This window comes from Sus scrofa, chromosome 8 (genome assembly GCF_054392235.1).
Source record: "Sus scrofa isolate SSC_HxYL_T2T_F1_AM1 chromosome 8, Sscrofa_HxYL_maternal_Yorkshire_Landrace_v2.0, whole genome shotgun sequence".
In the NCBI taxonomy this organism is placed as follows: Eukaryota; Metazoa; Chordata; class Mammalia; order Artiodactyla; family Suidae; genus Sus; species Sus scrofa.
In genome coordinates, this window is record NC_139390.1 from 81,129,306 (window position 1) to 81,151,543 (window position 22,238).

The following is a 22,238-nucleotide window of genomic DNA, read 5'->3' on the forward strand; positions in this document are numbered from 1 at the left end:
ACTCTATTTAGGATACATAATCCATGAGGGGGTAGTATGACTTGGAAGAATCTTGGTGTGTCTAGTTGTGTAGTTAAGTAAAGGGAGGAGTTTTTCTGTTTTTGTTTTTTGTCTTTTAGGGCTGCACCCATGGCATATGGAGGTTCCCAGCCTAGAAGTCGAATTGGGGCTACAGCTGCCAGCCTACACCACAGCCACAGCAATGCCAGATCCGAGCCCTCTTTGAACCACACCAGAGCTCACAGCAATGCTGGATCCCTGACCCACTGAGTGAGGCCAGGGATTGAGTTTTCCCAGGGGAGTGGGGGAAAGCAGGTGGAATTGCTCAAATAGTTGAGCGTTTGATATGTTGAGGATGAATTAATGTCCAGTAGTTCACAAAAAGCTATCTTAGCAGCGTTTTATTTTTTTATTTTTATTTTTTACTTTTTAGGGCTGCACCTGCGGCATATGGAGGTTCCCAGGCTAGGGGTCCAATCGGAGCTGTGGCCACCGGCCTACGCCAGAACCATAACAACTTGGGATCCTAGTGGCGTCTGCAACCTACACCACAGCTCACGGCAACGCTGGATCCTTAACCCACTGAGAGAGGCCAGGGATCAAACCCGCAACTTCATGGTTCCTAGTCGGATTCGTTTCCGCTGAGCCATGATGGGAACGCCGACAGTTATTTTTTGAAACTATATTTTTTTCCTAGGCTCCTTTTCTTTCTTTCCTCTCCCTACATGTCCATCCCCTCCTTGCTTTAGTTCCTTTTCTGTCTAGCTGGGAGTTTTGAGTGCACTAAAGAACACTTGCTGTCCCATATCTGTACGCATATTACTGACAGCGGGTCAGTTTAGCTTATATGCCCTTCCACCCCCTGCCCCAACACTTGTCCTGCAGAGCAAGCAGGGGGAATTCCAAAGGAGGAGTGGTTCTGAGTGCGTGGTATCAGCTGGACCATCAACACTGCTGAGCAATTTTGTTGCATTTGCCTTAGTCTCTCTGCCAGGACTGCCCTTTCTTTAATCATCAGGTTTTACTTCCTTTCCTTTTTATGGGTCATCGTGCCCCTTACTCAGTAGAGTCCAGAAGGCAGAAACGTGCCTGTGTTTTTGCCTCCCATCATCAGACTTTTCTGCATTTGTGCCCAAGGACCAAGTGATTCTCCAGTGTCCACATCAAACCGGTTCATTTGTGGCCTTCGTTTCACCTCTCCCATCTTTTCTGACACGGCTTCTCAATTACCCCCATTCTCTTCTTGTCTTTCATCCCAGCCTCTCTACATTTCTCTTGTCTTTAGCACATGCTATTCCTCTCGCATTGCTCGCTCTATTTACAGATCAAGTCTGTGGGCATCTTGCCTCCGGCTGCTCAACGTCCTTCCTCAATGCCCCGTCATGGTTGAGTCTGCTACGTGTTGGCCCCTTTCTGCCCAGTCCTGGCCATATGTTAAGAGCCCTTTCGCACTTTAAGAAGGGTTCTGAAATCCATGCTGTTGTCTTGTTCAATGGCTGCTGTCCCTTGATGGTGGATTAAGGACCTCTGGAGAAAGAGTGGCCTTCTTCCGCATAGTTACTGTCAAGAAGTTGTCAAGAAGAAAACGTAGCTGCTGAAGTATAAGAAAGGACATGTTGAATTTATTATTGCCCATTTCTTAATATTATCTCCTGTAGTTGATGAATGTCATTAACTAGTGTCTTTCATGTGAGAAGAGAAGATAGAATATTGTAGTGAACAGATAAAAATGTCTTAATCTTTATTATCCTTCGATCTTGCAGCTTTTACCTTCATACTGTGTGGCTTCGGGGCCACTTAACCCTGCTGTGTATGTGCAGAGGACTCTGTATCTTTCTCTCTTAGCAATTATGTTTTGAATTTTCTTTTATTTATTAATTTTTTATTTTATGTTTTTAAATTTTTTTTTTGTCTTTTTAGGGCTGCACCAGTGGTATATGGAGGTTCCCAGGCTAGGGGTTGAATTGGAGTTATAGCTGCTGGCCTACACCCCAGCCACAGCAACACCAGATCCCAGCTGCATCTGCAACCTACACCACAGCTCACAGCAATGCCGGATCCTTAACCCACAGAGCAAGGCTGGGGATTGAACCTGCATCTTCATGGACACTAGTCAGATTCCTTTCCGCTGAGCCATGGCAGGAACTCCTGAATTTGCTTTTAAAAAGCCCACGCTGTTAACTTCATTTCAGGGTTTACCATTTATTTCCAGATGTCTGAGGACTGAGAAGAGTGGCCCAGTGGATAAAAGCTTGTACCTTGGAGCCAGACAGAACAGGGTCTAAGTTTCAGCTCTGTCACTTAGTAACTTGGCCTTGAGTGAGTTCCTAAACCTTTGTTAGCCTCAATTTTCTCATCCATGAAATAGGGATGATGATAATAGGATCAACCTCACAGGGCAACGTGGGGATTAACTGAGATGATACATACCCAGGGCTTAGAGCGATGCCTGCTGCCTAGTAAACTTGCAGGAAACTTGATCATTATGTGTGTCCTCACTTGGGTTTTTTTTTTTGTTTTTTGTTTTTTTTGTTTTTTGGTCTTTTTGTCTTTTTGCCTTTTCTAGGGCCACTCCCATGGCATATGGAGGTTCCCAGGCTAGGGGTCGAATTGCAGCTGTAGCCGCCAGCCTACACCACAGCCACAGCAACTCGGGATCCGAGCCTTGTCTGCAACCTACACCACAGCTCATGGCAACGCCGGATCCTTAACCCGCTGAGCAAGGCCAAGGATCAAACCTGCAACCTCATGGTTCTTAGTCAGATTCGTTAACCACTGTGCCACGACAGGAACTCCCTTACTTGGGTTTTGATTAAACCGAAGAGCTGGAAACAAATCTGACTAGCAACCATGAGTCCTGGCTCAGTGGAAACAAATCTGACTAGCAACCATGAGGATGCAGGTTGGATTCCTGGTCCCACTCAGTGGTTAAGGATCTGGCATTGCCATGAGCTGTGGTGTAGGTCGAAGATGCGGCTGGGATCTGGTGTTGCTGTGGCTGTGGTGTAGGCTGGCAGCTGTAGTTCTGATTTGACCCCTACGCTGGGAACTTCCATATGCCGCAGGTGTGGCCCTCTAGAAACCCCCAAAAAACAGACCCTGAGGAGCCAAGTGAGAGTCACTAATCAAATACAACGATGGGAAAAAAGATATCAAGTAAATGTTTTTGATACCTCCTTTAGGAAAGCTGAACAAATCATTCCTTGGAAATTCTTTGGCAGATCAAAAAAGGAAACCTAGAGTTTAAATGTAGTCATTCCTTGGTGTTCCTGGAGTATTGGGTCTAGGACCCCCCACAGACACAGAAATCCTCAGATGCTCAAGTCCCTCATAAAATGGTGCAATACTGTATTATTATAATTATAATTATGTAATTATAGTATTAAGGTAAAACTTTTTTCAGTCGTATTGGAGATCCTTCAAATAATCATAAGTTATTGGTTTATGTTCACTTTACAGAAATTAGAATCTATGTTTTCTCTTTTAAAGGATGATAGTGATTCTTAACTGTTGAATTTTGGGGGGATGACATTGTTGGTTTTTCTTCATACTGAATCTTCAGGCCAGAAAATACCAGCCACTTGATGCTTCTAAGGAATGTTTTGTGGCAAAAAGCAAGAAAGACTTGTAGTAAAGAGTGTGTGGGATTAGTAGATGCAAACTCTTCCATTTAGCATGGTTAAGCAGTGAGGTCCGACTGTACAGCACAGGGAACTCTTATCGTCTCTTGGGATAGAATATGATGGAAGATGGTACGAGACAAAGAATCTGTGTGTGTATGATTGGGTGACTTTGCTGTACAGCAGAAATTGACCCAACATTGTAAATCAACTACACTTTAATAAAAAAAAAAATAACAAAAACTCCACAAGGGTAGGAAAGAGAAAAGAACAAAACAGAACTTGAGGCACTTTCTCATCTCATCTCAGTTTGATTACTGACAGTTCAAAAATTCTGTTCGAAAAAAAAAATTCTCTTCACTCTAAGAGATTGTCCTCTATATTTAAAAGCTCTTTTGTTCAGATTATTCTTAACATTCTTTTGTTCTTCATTTAAATGAACTGTGTAGAAATGACCAGTGTTATGGATATGTTTTCAAGAGATTAAATGTTATTTCTTGGCTTAGCATAAATGGACTTAAATACTCTCTGATTTTCAACAATTGTCTAGTTAGAAACTTCACATGTTGTGTACTTCTCTTGATTTCTATATTTGGATGCACAGAGGAAGTTATTGTTTATGTAGAGGTTGACTTGTCTCGGTTTTAAGAATGTCTGTTATAAAAGAACCCAGTCATGGGGAAAAGAGCCATCTAAGCGTATGCCCTGTTTACGTTCCTTTGAAGTATGGATTATTTTAAGTACTGAACTGTTAAAAATAATACAAAGGCCATTCTGTTATATTATGCATAAACAAGCACACCATATTTCAGAGCTGGCAGATACTTTATTTCCTGGACTCATCTTACAAGAACTTTCATGTGCTATTTTTCTGGTGTAGAATCTAATTGCCCTGCTCACGTCTGTTCCGCTTCCATCGTCTCTCAGTGTCCGGCACAAAGAAGAGAGGCGACAGGAAGGGCAAGTGATTAATTAACATTTGACCTTTACAAATTAATTAATGTACTCCAGAAAATTGGCTTACTTGCATTAAACATGTAGATTCTGTGTGTATTATGACATACGTCCATGACCACAAAATGAATGTAAGAAGTTCATCTTGAATTTTGAATTTTAGTGTATTTTATTTATTTATTTATTTATTTATTTATTTATTTATTTATTTTTGGTCTTTTTAGGGCCACACCCACGGCATATGGAAGTTTCCAGGCTAGGGGTTAACTCCGAGCTGCAGCTGCCGGCCTATGCCACAGCCACAGCAATGCAGGATCTGACTTGTGTCTGCAACCTACACCACAGCTCATGGCAATGCCAGATCCTTAACCCACTGAGTGAGGCCACGGATGGAACCTGAATCCTCATGGGTACTCGTCAGGTTCTTAACCCACTGCGCCACAATGCAAACTCCCTGTTATGTTCTCCTGAATTGTGTTGACATTTTTGTTTTTGCAGGCAATTAACTTGGTTGGATTCAAACTCATGACTCTTGAGTTTTGGGTGCCAGTGCAAATCTCAGTTCACTTCAGTCCAGTTTTCTGAACTGGCTTTTTGCAACATGCCCCACACGCGTGTCATCAGTTAGAGATTTGGGTAGGGTTTATACAGAATTTAGGGCTTGCCCAAAAGTCTTTTCCCTATCTGGGATTTCCCTCTCATTTTCTAAAGGCTGTGGTTACCCTGCCCTCTGTCTTAAGATTCTTCAGTCCAGGAAGACTGTGTGTTTGTACTGGGGCTTTAGCCTTCCTGAATGATGACTTGACCTGTCCTTAGGCAACAGGCTCAAAAATCAGAATAAATTAAACTTAAAAAATGGAAAACCCACTCCATGTCAGCCCATTCTTCCAATTTTTGACCCCTGTGAAAAATCCTACTCTTTTTATTTAATCCTGAGAGCTTTCAGATTGTTTTTTTTCTGTTTTGTTCAGAGTTTACAATTGTTACTTGCAGGAGGGTAGGTTTTTGTGAGTGTGTGCTCAGCCATACCAGAAGCATCACTCCCACTTTTTCCTTAAATTCAAATTTCTATCAATTTCAATGACATTCAAGTGATTAAGACTTAATAGTAAGAGCCCTTTGAATATAAGAGCCTGTAGAATTTTTCTCTATTTATAATATATTAGATTATGATTGAATGGATGCTAATGTATGTGGCTTCAAAGTTTACTGATTCAGCGTTTCATGGATTAATTACTGCTGCTGGTAATCAAGGTTAGCAATTAAGGATCCAGGGTTGCCATGAGCTGTGGTGTAGGTCGCAGATGCAGCTGAGATTCTGAGTTGCTGTGGATGTGGCATAGGTTGGCAGCTGTAGCTCTGATTTGACCCCTAGCCTGGAAACCTCCATATACTGCAGGTGTGGCCCTAAAAAAAAAAAAGAAGAGACAAGTTTATTAGGCAAGAGACACTGTTAACATGGTGGGCCAGCTTCCTGATAATCAGGGAGAACTGACTCTGGGCGCATAGTCGTGTCTGTTTTTATAGCCCAAAGGACAAAGGAGTACGAGGAGTGTCTTGCTATATATCTCTCGACCTGCTGATGGGTTGGGGAATGATGGGGTCTTCTGATACACCTACTGGTTGGTTGTGGAAGAATGGGATCTTCTGATACACTTGCTGGTTGGTTGGGGAAGGATGGGGTCTTTGGTTATGCTTGCTGGTTGGTTGGGGGCATATGTTGCCCCTCTAGGGGCGTGGTAAGAAGTGGGCTGCATACCTTTCCTAGTAGGGGGCAGGAAGGAGCAGGCGAGGTTGCTGGGGTGGGGAGGTCCTTAGGAATATTGTAACTATTACAGTGAGACAGGTAGGTGATAAGGGTCTGGCAATTCAGTCTTAATCTCCTTGGAGAAGCCTTGAAGTCCCAGATTGAGGAAGACCTCCTTAACCATCTAAGCTTCCCATTTTACTCCTGTTAATTAAGTCTCATAAACACCCCTAGATTAGATTGGATGCATTATGCAGTATACCTCTTTTGTAGCATGGCTCACATGGGTAAGCTGTGTAGCATCTGCTTCCCTGCTCATTCTAGGTTCAGAAGATGCTGGCAGAGACCTTATCCATCTTGCTAAGTGCTAAGTGCTTACTCAGATGCCTGGTGCATAATAACAGTAGAATTTGTTCAGTGATAAAGATGGAGTGACCTGAATGGTATTTAACTTAAATGAGTGTTGACTATTTCAGGAATAGGGCCTTGCCTACAGCATTCTTACTGCTTCCTGAAAAACAGTGCTGCCCCTGAAACCCCCACTGTAAACATCGTAACTGGGCCAGACCCTTAATATCCTTTTTAATGTTGCAATTCAGTGCCAGACAGTTCTCCTTTCATGAAAAAAAAAAAAAAAAAAAATGGTCTCTGTCAGTGCCTCCTTTCAGATCCATCAGAATCTGAAGCCATGAATTTCGCATCTTAGTGCAGACATTTCTAGTCTTTTAGTTTCTTAAACATCTCAGGTTAACAATGGGCTATTTAGTCCTCTAACCTGTCTTTAAAAGGCCTATCTCTCTCTCATTGTTATCCAAGGAAATGGGGTAGCATATTTGAGACTATAGCAATGTTTTAACTTTTGAGTTTATTCTGTCTCTTCTCGACCTTGAGTAATAATTTGAACAAAACGGTTCAGACCGTAAAAAAAGACAGCAGTTTTATTAAGCATCTCTTCCTCTTCTTTGGAGGCATGCCAATGTTGTGAAGCACTTTTCCAATTCTGTTAAGCAGAATATGAGCTGACTTATTAATAGTTATGTGCTCAGTGGGAGGCGGTGAGGAGAAAGCATACACACATCATTCTTAAGAGTGATTCTTACCAAACTGGGTGATATCCTGTCACAGAGCAATAAAGGAAGTATTGGGAGTTCCCGTCGTGGCGCAGCGGAAATGAATCCGACTGGGAACCAGGAGGTTTCGGGTTCCATCCCTGGCCTCGCTCAGTGGGTTAAGGATCTGGCGTTGCTGTGAGCTGTGGTGTGGGTTGCAGATGTGGCTCGGATCTGGTGTGGCTGTGGCTGTGGTGTAGGTCGGCAGCAAACAGCTCTGATTAGACCCCCTAGCCTGGGAACCTCCATTTGCCATGGTGACCCTAAAAAGACAAAAGACAAAAGACAAAAGAAAAAAAAAAGGAAATACTGACTGCAAAAGGGAAAATAGAGTTCAAGTCTTATGTTGGCAAGATTAATTTTCCTTATTTACACTTATTTTCTAGGATTTATACATCTTGTCTTAGCAGATAATGAGATTGGGCATGGCCGTAAATGGTACATCCCAATCCTGAAAAAATTGTTATCACTGCATAAAAATGCAAAAAGTGTGGCTCATTTATTTCCTTTAAGACTTCAGCTTTACAGTTCTCTGAATCTACCTTTGATTTTATATCACTCTCCAAGGGTTAATTTGACAGAACTCCATAGTGTCAGGCATTGATATGTAATGTCCACAGTTACTCTCAACTATCAGGACCTCAGTTTAAATTGCAGTTTTTCTCCTTTTTGATTTGTTGGCTTTGATGTGGTAAACTAGAAGTATATGAGTGTACAGAAAGGGTCAAGTCCATTCATTCTTTTTATTTAAAAAGATTTTTGCCTATGCCCATGGTACATGGAAGTTACCTGGCCAAGGATAGAACCTGTGCCAACAGTAACAATGCTGGAACCCGAACCTGCTAGGCCACCAGGGAACTCCATTCCTTTGATGTTTATAGGGAATATAAACATGGTTTCATGCCTTTCCTGAAAAATACCTGGAAATTGTAATGCTATGATAGTGATTTTAAAAAGTATTACTTACTTTGTGGTACAGCAGAAATTAACACAACACTGTAAGTCAACTATACTTCAATAAAATTTTTAGGAAGTTTAGCATATTCATTTTAATATAATTAACATCCGAAATAATGTAAACTGTAACTTAATGCTTTTAACCTCATTGCTCTACTGATTTATAACTTAGGGAAAGCTGAAAAAATACAATTTAATATGAAAATTCATTCATTTCCTAATGAATGGTTTTCCCACAGAATAAAATATGCTCATAATAATTGCTCATAATAAACATTTATTGAATCCTGACTCTAGGGGGCACTGTCCTAGGAGATTTGGGTGAATTGGTTAGTTTCATTCTCACAACATCCTGCACGGAAGGCACTCCTGGTATCTCCATCTTGTGGATGAGGCCACTTAGCAGGTAGAGAGGCTAGGTATCTTATCTAAAGTTCCCCAGCTAGTGGGTGGCAGAGGGGTCCAGCTCCCTGGAAACAGTTGCTGAGATGGAAATTTGCATAGAGGAAGATTACTGGGAAAGCCCCCTGGAGGGGAGTGGGGGAGGCAGGATGAGCAGAAGGTAAACCAGGATGCAGATGCAGCCTTGACCTCAGCCTCCCTCCTGTATGGGGAGCACTGGGCTGGAGGAGCCCTTCAGATACTCCTGAATTGAGTCCTGGGGCTGCCACTGAGGCAGGGTCACGGCTGTGGGAGAGGCAGCTCCTTGGGTGAGACTCCACAGTGATGCTCACTGAAGCAGTTGGAGGAATGGGATTTGCCTGTGTGCTCCCTTAACGCCAGTTTAACTTTAGAGTTACCTGCTTGGTTAAGATCGGGGTGGGTTGATGTGCTGACACTAGTCTCATTTGTCATTAAGAACATGACAGAGCTTCTGTCTCGGATGCTTTTATAATGGTGACATTGAGAAATCAGTAATGAGTACCAAGATTGCTGTCATACTGTCTTGTAATCACCAATGTTAGACTTGGAAGAAATCTCAGTACTGAGCATTATTATGATCATTGTCAAGGGGATAAAGCATAGAAGAGAAAAGGGCTTAAAACCATGGATTATTTACATGTGTGTAACCCTGTTGACACTTGGCCAGAGAGCTGCTTTGTGGTTTCATGTCCTGTAGCTTTGCTGTCATGTTAATAACTCTGTACGGTCCAAACCACCCTCTTTGCCCAAAGCTGGACTTTAAATAGCAAGTTGTTTTTGCCAGAGACTCTCAGAACAGAAGACATACAATATCTGTAGTGGAATCCTCAGTGGGATCATGGTTAAAATAAGACACGATTACATTTTTCAGTCTCAAAGCCCCAGCCGTGTTCCAGTCACCTACCGAAATGTGTGTGTCACCTTCACAGTCTGGGCTGTGGGCATTTCTAGTCTCCGTTTCTGCTTTTTCTCCCCCCCCCCATACCTTTTGTGAAGGTTTATCATAGATTTGCATTAATGAGAATTCCACATCCAGGGAAAAGTTCAATCACAGACTCTAAAGCGTTCTCTAAAGTTTAGACAATGGAAAAGACACGGAACAAATGCTATGCACGTGACCTTAGCAAGGCTTTGGTTCTGGTCACGGCAGAGATGTTTGCTCCCTGAGACAGTCGTCCCCTTAGGATTCTGCAGATGTGTCTTAGAAGGGTCAGTGGATCTTAAGTTTGCCCCAGGATTTATTAACTGAAAAGCAAATATCGTCTGGGATTGAGGACAGCCAGTAAGGTACTAAGAGAAATCATTTCTAACTCAATTAGAAACATAACTATTTTTATAGCTGACCTTGAAAAATAAAGGGAAGCATAGTCTGATCAAAAGGGGGAAGGCTTTCACACCACTTATCCTCATGCTGTGATATGAAAAGAGTATTATCAGGAACATATTTTTTAAACATAATTTATTTCAGATCTATGCTGGAATAAATAAAACACATGTGCCTTAACGGATGCAAAAAATGGGAAGTCATCTTTGCATGAGTAGTTTTACACATTGTGTAGATTGTGGCGTGATTTTGATACAAAACTGGGTTGTCAGAGACACTGTGACATTGAATCATTTTTAATGTGTAACCTGAAGTAAGTCAGTGTGTCCTGAAGCCACATGGTGACGGTTATAAAATCCAGCGAGCACATGTGAACATATATACATAAATGCTGCTTAATTCCGGGCCAATAATAGAAACCATTTGTAGGCTTCTTCTCTTTCAACCACTGTGAAATGGCTGAAAGAAAGGAAACTTTTTTCCTTCCAGTTTTATTGAGATATAATTGATACACAGCACTGTATATGTTTAAAGTGTGTCACATACAGATTTGACTTATATCCATCATGAAATGATTATTACAATAAGTATAGAGAACATCCATCATCTCATATAGATACAAAATTAAAGAAAGCCAAAAAATGTCCCTTGTGATGAGAACTCTTAGGGTTTATTCTCTTAACTTTCACATATAACATTTAGCAGTGTTCACTAATTATACTTATTAATTGTATGATCTTAGTCATGTTAATTGTATTAGTCATGTGGACTTATTTATTCTGTAATGGGACATCTGTACTTTTTAATTCCCTTCATCCATTCCCTCCTTTCCCCACCCTCACTTTTGGTAACTCCAGATATGGTCTCTTTTTCTATGAGATTGTTTATTTTTTGCTTTTTTCAGGGCTGCACCCGTGGTATATGGAGGTTCCCAGGCTAGGAGCTGAATCGGAGCTGTAGCTGCCAGCCGACACCACAGCCACAGCAATGCGGGATCCAAGCTGCATCTGCAACCCACACCACAGCTCATGGCAATGCTGGATCCTTAACCCACTGAGCGAAGCCAGGGATCGAACCTGCATCCTCATGGATACCAGTTGGATTCACTTCCCCTGGGCCATGATGGGAACTCCTGTTTGTTTATTTTTGAAGTATAATTGATCCATAATATTACTTTAATTTCTGGTGCATAACAGTGATTTGATATTTCTGTACTTTTCAAAATGACTATCATGATGAGTCCTGTTATCGTAGAAGGTAAATTTTGATGTTAGATTACATCTTTTGCACAGGTGCAGAAAACCAGTAATCCAGTAGACCCTTTTTCAGGCGACTTCTGATTTCTGGGTGTGGTTGTCCAAGTCCAAAGGCTTTATGAAACGAGGCCTGTAATTAACTTTGACCAAATATTGCAGTGGAAATGTGCAGTGAGAAAATCTCCTTTTAGAATCCTTAGTCCTGTTGTAGTAATTTTCGGGGGGAGAGGGGGAAGGATACTTAAGAAATGATGCATTTTAATTTATAAATTTTATATAATTTATAACTCATACATCTGACCTAAATGCAGGTGCTGGTGAAACTTTTAGGACTTTTCCAATATGAGTTTTCTTGAGCTAAACAGCTTGTGAGATGAGTGGCTGTGTGTACCGTGGCAACAAAACTTTGGGTCTTAACTAACATTAGTTGAAAATAGTGTATATAAGCTGGTAGTGTCTCAGAATCTTATGTGAGCTAAAATCATAGTTAGCTGACAAATCTTACTATTAGCCAAAGAAGTCTGGCTGTCGTTGAATATTAAGAAATTCCTTTCTCTCTCTTCTCCCACCCTGTCTTCCCTCTGCAGTTCCCTTCCTTCTGTCTTTCATTCTTTCTCAATTGCCCATTCGTTTTCATTCACTCATTCATTCAACTAATAGTTATTCGCCACCTACTGTGTTCCAAGCCCTGTTCTAAGCACCAAAAATACAAGATACCAAAGTGAACCATTTCAGGGGTCATTTTCTTGTGGGAGAAGACAGAAGATGAAAATAATAAAAAGTAAAATAGCAGACCATACTAAGTGCCGTAAAGAATATAAAGCATATAATGGACTGTAAGGTGGCTGGGCCAACATGGTGCTGCTTTAGTGAGAGTAGAATGAGAAACCTTCTCAGGAGCTGAGACTGAATGATGAGAAGGGGACAGACATGCTCCTACTACTCATGGGAATAGACTCGAAGGCAGAAAGGAACAGTAAGTACAAAGGCTCTGAGTCAGGTAGAAGCTTATTATGGTCAGGGGCCAGAAGGAAGACCAATGTGGTTGGAGCTCCATAAGCAAGGGGAACACAGGTAGGGGCCAGGTGCCCTGGGGTGTTGCAGACCGTGGTAAAATGTTTAGATTTATTTTGATTACATGCAAGGGTATTGGAGAGGTTTTTTTTAAATTTAAGTATAGTTAACCTACAGTGTTGTTTCTGCTGTATGGCAAAGTGATTCATATATATACACACACACGTATATATACATACACACATATATACACATACACATATTTGCATACACACGTATACACACGTATATACACACACACACACACACACACACACACACACACACACACATATACACACATTCTTTTGTAAACTATTACTTTCTGTTATCACAGGATATTGAACCCTGGGCTCTCCAGTAGGACCTTGTTGTTATAGGGTATTGGAGAGCTGTCAACAGGGGTATGATGTGAAGCCCTCTTGAGTTTGTATTTAAAAGATGTTGGTGAGATTGTCATTCTCTAGATCACAGACTGTCCAGTTACTGAGTATACAGTAACGAAACTCCTTTTGGGTCTCGATATTGGGGAAACAGGTAAGAACGTTTTTAACCTTATCCCTGGTTCTTTTCTGAAATGAATTTCATTGGCATACAGATGACCAACAATGTTGTGTTAGTTTCAGGTGTACAGCAAAGTCATCAGCCATGTATATACATCTATCTATCTATCATCTATCTATCTATCTATCTATCTATCTATCTATCATCTATCTATCTATCTATCTATCTATCTATCTATCTATTTATCTATCTATCCCTTTTCAGATTCTTTCCCCATTTAGGCTATCACAGAGTATTGACTAGATTTTCCCGAGCTATATAGTAGGTCCTTGTTACTGACCAGTTTTGTATAGAGTGGTGTACATGCCAATCCCACCCTCCCAGTCCATCCCTCCCCACATTTCTCCCTTGGCTAATCCTAAGTTTGGTTTTGAATTATCTCTAATTTTTGTAACAGTACAACTTCTCCATTTGATTCAACATAGAGGAAGTGCAGAGCTAATTTTGCAGCTTTCCTTTAGCAATTAAACAGTAATGTATAATATGCATTTATAAAAATTTATTTAAATAAGAATATATTTATAATGTCCCTAAGTAAAGTTTTCTACCTTTTTTTTTTTTGGTCTTTGTCTTTTTAGGGCTGCATCTGCAGTATATGGAGGTTACCAGGCTAGGGGTCCAATCGAAGCTACAGCTGCCAGCCTACACCACAGCCACAGCAATGCCAGATCCGAACTGCATGTGTGACCTACACCACAGCTCACAGTAATGCCAGATCCTTAACCCACTAAGTGAGGCCAGGGATCGAACCTGCAACCTCATGGTTCTTAGTCAGATTCGTTTCCACTGTGGCACGATGGGAACTCCGAAAATGTTTTCTACCATTAATGCATCTGCCCAACTCACCATTCATCTCCGACCCTTATGGGCAACCTCCTGTGCTAGTTTCTCATGAGTCTTTCTAGTGTTTCTTTAAGCAGATGTGAGTAAATATGAGCTTATATTAGTTCCCTTTCCCTCTCCTTTACCAAGAGCCGTGTATGTGCGTGTGTGCAGGTGGCACCTATATTCTTCTACATAATGCTTTCTTTACCTAAAGTTGGGAGATTTTTCCAGAGAGCTTTCTCTCCCCATTTTAGAGTAGGCAGGCTTTTTCCTGAGTAGCAGTGTGTATGCTATTTAACCGGCCTTCATTGATGGACTCTAGGGTTCTTAAACTTTTGTTACTACAAACAGTGCTGCAGGAGTTCCCATGTGTCTCAGTGGTTAATGCACCCAGCTGGTATCCATGTGGATGCGGGTTTGATCCCTGGCCTCACTCAGTGGGTTAAGGATCTGGTGTTTCTGTGAGCTGTGGTGTAGGTCGCAGATGCAGCTCAGAGCCCATGTTGCTGTGGCTGTGGTGTAGGCTGGCAGCTGGAGCTCCAATCTGACCCCTAGCCTGGGAATTTCCATATGCTTTTGGAATGGAAACAAAACAAAACAAACAAACAAACGAACAACAAACAAACAGTGCTGCAATGAGCAAACTTTTCATATATCCCTCTGTATTTGTGAAATGTAACTGTAAGATAAATCTCTCCAGTGGGATGATGGGTCGGAGTGTACTTTCATAATGTATAATTTTGGTGGGTGCTTGTATTTTGCTAAGTATTGGCAAATTTTCTTCTCTAGAAGTTGTGCCTTCATGCACCTCCAAGAACAGTATCTGGTAAGTTACGGTACGATTAATGGTTCGCTTTACTGTTTCTTTATCATTTATCTATATTTTTTCTTAGTCTCAGCTCCCTAATTTATATATTTCTGTATCCTATGTTGTATATTTTTTTACATGCTTTTTATTTTCTTTTTACAGCTGCATTTGCAGCATGTAGAAGTTCCAGGGCTAGAGGTCAAATTGGAGCTGCATCTGTGACCTGTGTTGCAGTTTGTGGCAACAGCAGATCCTTAACCCAGTGAGCAAGGCCAGGGATGGAATGTGCATCCTCACGACACTGTGTCAGGTTCTTAACCCACTGAACCACAACAGGAACTCCTGTGTTGTAGATATTTCAATTACCGGTTGAAGTAGACAGTGAGTAAGTAGGTGGGTTTTATCTGCTTTAATTATTGCTTTTAAAATCCTGTGTTATGATTTTCTCTTAACATTTCTATCCATTCATCCACTAGACTGATCGTCCATATTTTATTAGTCTTAGGAGAGCAACGCCTGCAAGTAATGGGCAGTGCATATTTACTAGGTTAATGAATAGTTTATAGTAGTATCACGTCTAGGCTTAGTAGAGTTAAATACCTGGTGTGTAGAGAAGAAATCTGAATAATTGAATGGAAGAGTTAATATATAGGATTTCTCTTCTTAAGAGACTCCATTGTATCCATAGCAATAAGAAATATTATTATGGAGTGGACCAATCTTATTTTTTCAACTGGATGTTATTATAACATAAAATGATAGTCCATCAGTACATGATCTTAAAGCAAATGAAATCCTGTACTATCTGGCAGATGAGAATTTTAATGAAAACATTCATAAGGAAATTACCCAGTGAATAAATTGGAAAGTTAACATAGAGAATTTGCCAGACAAAAGGATGATTGATTCTGAGAGAGAATATTCTGCACTAGGCAACTATAGATGACATCCACAGTCTAAGAAAATTCTGGCAAACTTTGCAAATAAAATGCTTAAATGTTTCTGTGTATTAAGAGTACATGATTATCCCTTATGAATCCAATAATCTTGCTGCACATTCTAGTCTTGATTGTTTTATGATTTGTATCTAGATGAGCTGAAGAAATATTCTAAAACATTTAAAATATGGTATTACTGCTCATGAAACACGGGTGTGTAATAAAAATCTCTTGTCATTGAGCAAGAATGTCAGGCTGGAGCACTGCTCAGTTACTAATCCTTGTATATGAAACAACTAATCAGAGAAGACTGTGGACCCCAAATAGGAGGGCAGGCAAATGAGCTTTTGCTTTCTGAGTAATGATGCTCAGGCATTAAAACACACTTTACCTATGCAGACTAATGTATATGTGTATCTGCCAGCTATTACAGAGTGACTAAACCTGCGTGCATCTCCAACATTTTTTCATACTTAGTCAGTAATCTTGGCATGAAAATGTAACAGAATGATTTCATCAGACCTCAGGGATTATGATATTGAATATCACTCTGTAAGCATTTATAAGGTATGTAAAGATATACCTTATTTTAACCAAGCTTAATTTATAAAATCCACTTGTTTTACAAAAAGATTGTTTGCTTTATAAATGGTTTCTTCAAAATTACCTTTAAGTATCATTTTTATCATGCATTTGAATTATAATTCAAACTATAAATATCAAACACTTGTTCAGAAACATATAAATAGTCTAAGTACTATTCTTGGAAGTAATTATACCTCTTTGCTTTTGGTAAATTACTAATGCTTTTTAAGAAATTGGTGGAAGTATAGTTGATTGACAATGTTGTGCTAATTGCTGCTGTAGAACAAAGTAATTCAGTTATACATATGTATTTTTCATATTTTCTATTATGGTTTATCACAGGATAATGTGTAATAATAATAATTAATTCCCTGTGCTAAACAGTAGGGCTATATTTAAAAAAACTTTTTTTTGTAAATTTTATTTATTTATTTAGTCTTTTGTCCTTTTTAGGGCCACACCCTCGGCACATGGAGGTTCCCAGGCCAGGGGTCTAATCGGAGCTGTAGCTACCCGCCTACGCCAGAGCCACAGCAGCGCCAGATCCGAGCTTAGTCTGTGACCTGTAGGCAACGCTGGATCCTTTACCTGCTGAGCGAGGCTAGGGATCAAACTCGCAACCTCATGGTTCCTAGGTGGATTGGTTTCCTCTGCACCACAATGGGAACTCCTAAACAGTAGGACTTTATACTAGTTCGCATCTGCTAATCAAACTCCTGATCCTTCCCTCCCCCACCTCCTCTTCCCTTTGGCAATGACAAGTCAACTACAGCTGTGAATCTGTTTCATAAATGTGTTCGTTTGTGTGGTATTTTAGGTTTCCCACATATAAGTGATCTCATATGGTATTTGTCTTTCTGACTTTGCTTAGTATGATGATCTCTAAGTCCATCCGTAGTGCTGCCAATGGCGTTATTTCATTCTTTTTTATGGCTGAGTAATATTACATTGTATGTCTGTATGTATCTATCTATCTACCTGTCAATCACATCTTCATTATCCATTCATCTGTTGACGGAGATTCAGGTTGTTTCTGTGTGTTGGCTATTGTAAATAGTGCAAATTACTAATGTTTCTGAAAACTTACAAGAGTTTGAAGTTTGCTAATACTTCTCTTGAATGTTTTCATTATTCATCAGCAATTTTAAGAGATGGGCTGCCATGTTCAAATGACTACAAAGGCTACAGAATATTTATATATATATACATATATATATATATGTATAATAAAATCACTTGAAATAGTTTTTATAAAGGTTAAATATTGAGATATGCCTTATTTTGTTAATAGGAATGATCACACAGTGTCATCTCATGCCTGACCATACTTCCTTACTTATATAACACTCAGGTTAAATGTGTGAGTTTATAGTATAAACTCAACCCGTAGAAACCGTGGCAGTGGAAAGAGACAAGCAGCACTCAGACATGCAGAATAGCCAGGTTTATTCAGCACCGGTGTGGGCTCAGAGGAGTCACCTCCAGAATTTGAGCACTGCGTCTTTGTTCTGGGAAGCTTTTATACAAGACAGACTCCTGAGTCTTGCTTTTCCTTTGCAAGCAGCGCCCCTACACCCCCTTCGCAGAGCAGAGAGTGTTCCTGCCTAAGAAGCTGAGTAAACAAGATTTCAAAAATGAAACTGATAAGCAGTGCTTGGGGCACTGCTAGCAGAGCTGCTAGCAGGGACATAAGGCACATAGTTGATACAAAATGACAAGAGGGGTGGTATGGGCAACCAAGCTGCTGTCAGGCATGTAGCTGCCTCCTCAGTGGGGTGGGGTGGGGGTGTGTGTGTGTGTTTCTCTAGTCTCTAGTTAAAAGCTCTTATTTCATTCCCCTCTCTTGATGTTCAGGGTGCATGTGCACCTGCTGGAATGGATCCTGACAGGATCAGGGGGACCAGATTAACAACAGCAAACAACAAACATCACCCTGCAGCCGATTCCTCAAGCTTCAGCCTGTGTTGACTGACCAGCTTCCAGTGTTTCATGCGTTCTGCTTTCCCTGAGCTTTGAGGGCGATAGGCTGAATGCAGCTTCCATCGGCTCTGTAATATTTTCGCCACCTGCTGTACTGTCTTGGCCACAGATGCCAGTCTGTTGTCTGACCCGATGGTCAGAGGCATTCCGAATCTGGGAATGATGTCTCTCAGGAGTGCCTTGGTTACCTTCTGGTGGGTGGTAGGAACAGGAATGGCACAAACAGTGTGTTTTCTTTCAGTTGTTAACATTCGTTGGCCCCGCTGATGTTAAATCCCAGATACTTGACTTGTTTCTTACAGATTTGTGCCTTTTTACTTGATACCCAGCCTCCATTAGGAGGGAGAGGAGAGCTTTTGGTCCCTCTGGGCATTGAGCCTGCGTGGTGCTGGGCAGCAAGAGGTCGTCAACATACTGCAGCAAGACACAGTCTGGTTTTTGTCCAGGAAATTCAGCCAGGTCAGAGGCCAGGGCGCCACTGAGAAAAGTAGATCCTAGTTCTTGAATCCTTGTGGGAGTCTTGTCCAAGTGAGCTGCTCCTTTGTCCCAGTGTGTGGATTTTCCCTTTCAAAGGCAAACAGGGGCTGACCAGCAGGCACCACTCAGAGGCAGAAGAAGGCCTGTCTTAAGTCCAGGCAAGTGAACCACTTGGCAGTGGAAGGGATCCGCCCCAGCAGGGTGTATGGGTTAGGTTCTGACGGGTGCACCATGATTGTTGCCTCATTTATGGCCCTTAGGTCCTGAACCAGGTGGTAGTCTTGTGTCCCCAGTTTCTTTTGTCTTTTTGCCATTTCTTGGGCCACTCCCGTGGCATACGGAGGTTCCCAGGCTAGGGGTCCAATCGGAGCTATATAGCTGCCAGCCTACTGCACAGCCACAGCAACTAGGGATCCGAGCCGTGTCTGCGACCTACACCACAGCTCATGGCAACGCCGGATCCTTAACCCACTCAGCAAGGCCAGGGATCGAACCTGCAACCTCATGGTTCCTATTTGGATTCACTAACCACTGCACCACTGTGGGAACTCCCCCAGTTTCTTTCTAGGCATAAGCGGTACTCCAGGGTGACTGACACTTTATCAAAAAGTCCATGCTCAAGTAGCCTGTCCACTTGAGCCTGGATTCCAGGTTGAGCTTCTCTGGGAATCGGGTACTGCCACAGCTTTACAGGTTGAGCTCCAGGTTTCAACAGCAGAGAAGGAGATTTGAGCCCTCATCTTGGCCAACAATTCTCTTCCCATCAAGGGAACTGGGTGGTCAGGCAGGTAAAGAAATTCATGTACTAGTTCATGGCCTCCTAACCGGCACCGTTGGGGACCACAGAAGGGCCTGCTGGTTTGGGTGCCTGTGGCCCTGGTAATGGTAGTTCCTCTCCCCGAGAGCGGAGCCATGGGTTGCATGACCACCGAATGTTCAGCACTTATATCTTCCATAAAGCCTATGGGACAGCCCCCTACTTAACTTCTGACTGTAGGCTCCTGGGGGCCTAGTTGGAGAGAGCCTAGTCCCCCCCAGTTGGATTCTGCTTCGACTCAGCCAATCAGATTCGCGCTGGATGGATGGCCTGGTTTGGTACCAGCTAAGTGGGGGTGCCGCTTTTGTCCTTCTCTTAGGACAGTTGGGGCATTCATTTTTCCAGTCTCCCTTCTCTTTACAGTAGGCACATGGATCGTGTCCGAGGGGCTCCTTTTTCCTGGCCTTGGGCCTCTTGACTGACAGGGTGGTCCCGCTGGAGGTACCGGTTTCGACAGGGCTGCCGCCAGAAATGCAGCTTTTTCTTTCATTCTCTTCTGTATCACGGTGGGCCACCTGGTCACGGTTAATGAAAACTTTGTTGGCTATTTCTAGTAATTCTGTGGCATTTTTTTTCTTGCAAATCCTTCTCATTTCTGTAACTTTTTATGATGTCCAATTGGGCTTGTCCCACAAAGGCAGCATTTATCATCCATTGGTTCTCAGAGGCATCAGGATCATAAGGGGCGAAGATCTGAAAAGCCTCACATAGTGTCTCAAAGAAGTCGGCCGGGCTTTCATCCGGCTTTTGCAACCCCTCAGGGGGCTTAGCCATGCGAGTAGGCTTTTTAGCCCCAGCTTTTACCCTCTGCAGGAGGGCCTGTCGGTATCTCTCCAAATTATTTCTTCCCCCTTCGGTGTTGTAGTCCCAGCGAGGCCCTTCCTCCAGGAAGCCTTGCCTGGCCCAGTTTTCCACGACCAGTTGATGCCCTGGGGCATTGGTCTAGAGCCATTTCCAGGCTTCCTGTTACAATTCTTCGGCATCACTCTTCTTTAACAACTTGAGAAGGAGCTGCAGACAGTCTCTCCAGGTGGGGCAGTGTGTCTGGAAAATGGATTCTAACAGGTCTGTCGGCACCTGAGGCTTTTCAGAGTATGATGCTTCCAGTTGAGGAAGTTTGTCGTGGAAAAGGGCTGGTCGTAGAAAACTGGTCCCCCTTCTTATATGGTCCAATCCGGGGCGATACATTTTGGTCCCCGTGCCTCCGGTAAGGGGATTTGAAGCACTGGGGCAGCTGCTCCCTGGGCTGATCAGAGATGCCTGCCTACTGTTTCCAGTGAATCCTGCTGTGGGGACAATCTTGCCTTGGGGACTTTGGGAGGAGGAGGAGCGACAGAAGGTGGTGGGCTGTATGGCAGCTGGGGAGCTTCGGCTCCCAAAGGAGAGGCGGGTACCACATAGGGAGGTGGCACAGGGGGCGAGTCCCAAGACTCTCCCCGGGTCCTTTTCTCGAAGCAGAGTTTTCTTTTTGGACTGAGCTACTAGGACCTTGCACTGTCCTTGGTTTGTGATGCAGAATAGAACCCAAGGTTGCCTTAACTGGGCAACTTCCAACCATTAATTGATGTACGGAAATCGGTCTGGGTGTCCAGGCTCTCCTGTTATAACATTATATACTGCTTGAATGTTGGACACATCTAAGGTCCCTTCCTAGGGCCATCTGACCTCTTCCGAGGGCCACTCTAAGGTACAGGGTGTTCAGATTTCCAGAACTCAGTTCTACACCATAATCTCCAGAGAATCTTTCTTAAAATTTTTAACCATACATTCTAAGACAGTGGGTGTCTAAGCCGATTTTCCCATTGTGTGAATTCCCACCCTGTGCCCATGTCAAAAGACAAACAGTAGGGGGCGCACTCACTTTCGTCCGCCTGATCGCCCCCCCTCAGAGGTTTAAGTGCTTCTTGGCATGTTGCTGGTCCATATAAGCCCCGGACCCAGACCAGTCTCACAGGGAGGGAAGAGAACCCTCAGAGCCTGGCACAGCCTTAAAGCTTTATGAGGTCACCACGGAACTGCAGCTTAGGACCCACTGAGGCTCTGTAGTCTGAAGACGGTGGAGCACGGGCTCTCATTCTCTCCAGTCACACACACACACACACACACACACCCACCCACCCACCCACCCACACCAGAATTGACAGACCACCCGATCACGGGCTCTCATTCTCTCCAGTCACACACACACACACACACACACACACCCCCACCCACCCACCCACCCACACCAGAATTGACAGACCACCCGATCCCAAGGAAACAACTCCTATCCTGAGTGACCCTTTGGTCACTGAGAAGTGATCAGTCTCTCCTTCTGCTGTATGGCGGGTTCTGACTCGCGCAAATGTCCCCAGGGCACTTACCAGTCTGGCGTCCCATCCTGGAACCTGTTTCTCTTCTTCCTTCTGAGTCCCTTTGGGAAGCGGTGTGAGCCGGGTCGGGATGGCCCAAGTGAGAGTTAAGATCCTGCAAAACGGCCGGGCATGTGCTATCTGCCTGTCACTGGGCCGGCGACCTCAGCCTTCCCCAATTCCCTGACAACGGTGGCACAAGGGCCCAGCTTGGTTGTTGGCTTCCCGGCCAATATGCCAACATGCCAGAAATTGTTGCAGAAAACTGTGGCAGCGGAAAGAGACAAGCGGCACTGAGAGATGCGAAATAGCCAGGTTTATTCAGCACTGGTGGGGGCTCAGAGGAGTCGCCTCCAGAGTCTGAGCACCAGGTTTTGTTCTGGGTGCTTTTATACAATACAGACTTCTGGGTCTTGTTTTTCCTGGGCAAGCAGCCCGGCCCTCCCCTTT

General features: G+C 42.9%; 1 protein-coding gene and 1 long non-coding RNA gene across 2 annotated transcripts in view; one reads left to right on the forward strand and one right to left on the reverse strand.

The window, feature by feature from the left end:
* DCHS2 (dachsous cadherin-related 2) overlaps positions 1–22,238 on the forward strand; it is a 272,388-nt gene that overhangs the window by 14,646 nt on the left and 235,504 nt on the right. The window lies entirely within an intron of this gene.
* On the reverse strand, positions 387–22,154 carry LOC146400897 (uncharacterized). Its single transcript, XR_014812780.1, has 2 exons — positions 21,801–22,154; positions 387–1,594 (listed from the first exon to the last, which is right to left on the reverse strand). It is a non-coding gene; the product is annotated as an uncharacterized LOC146400897 (long non-coding RNA).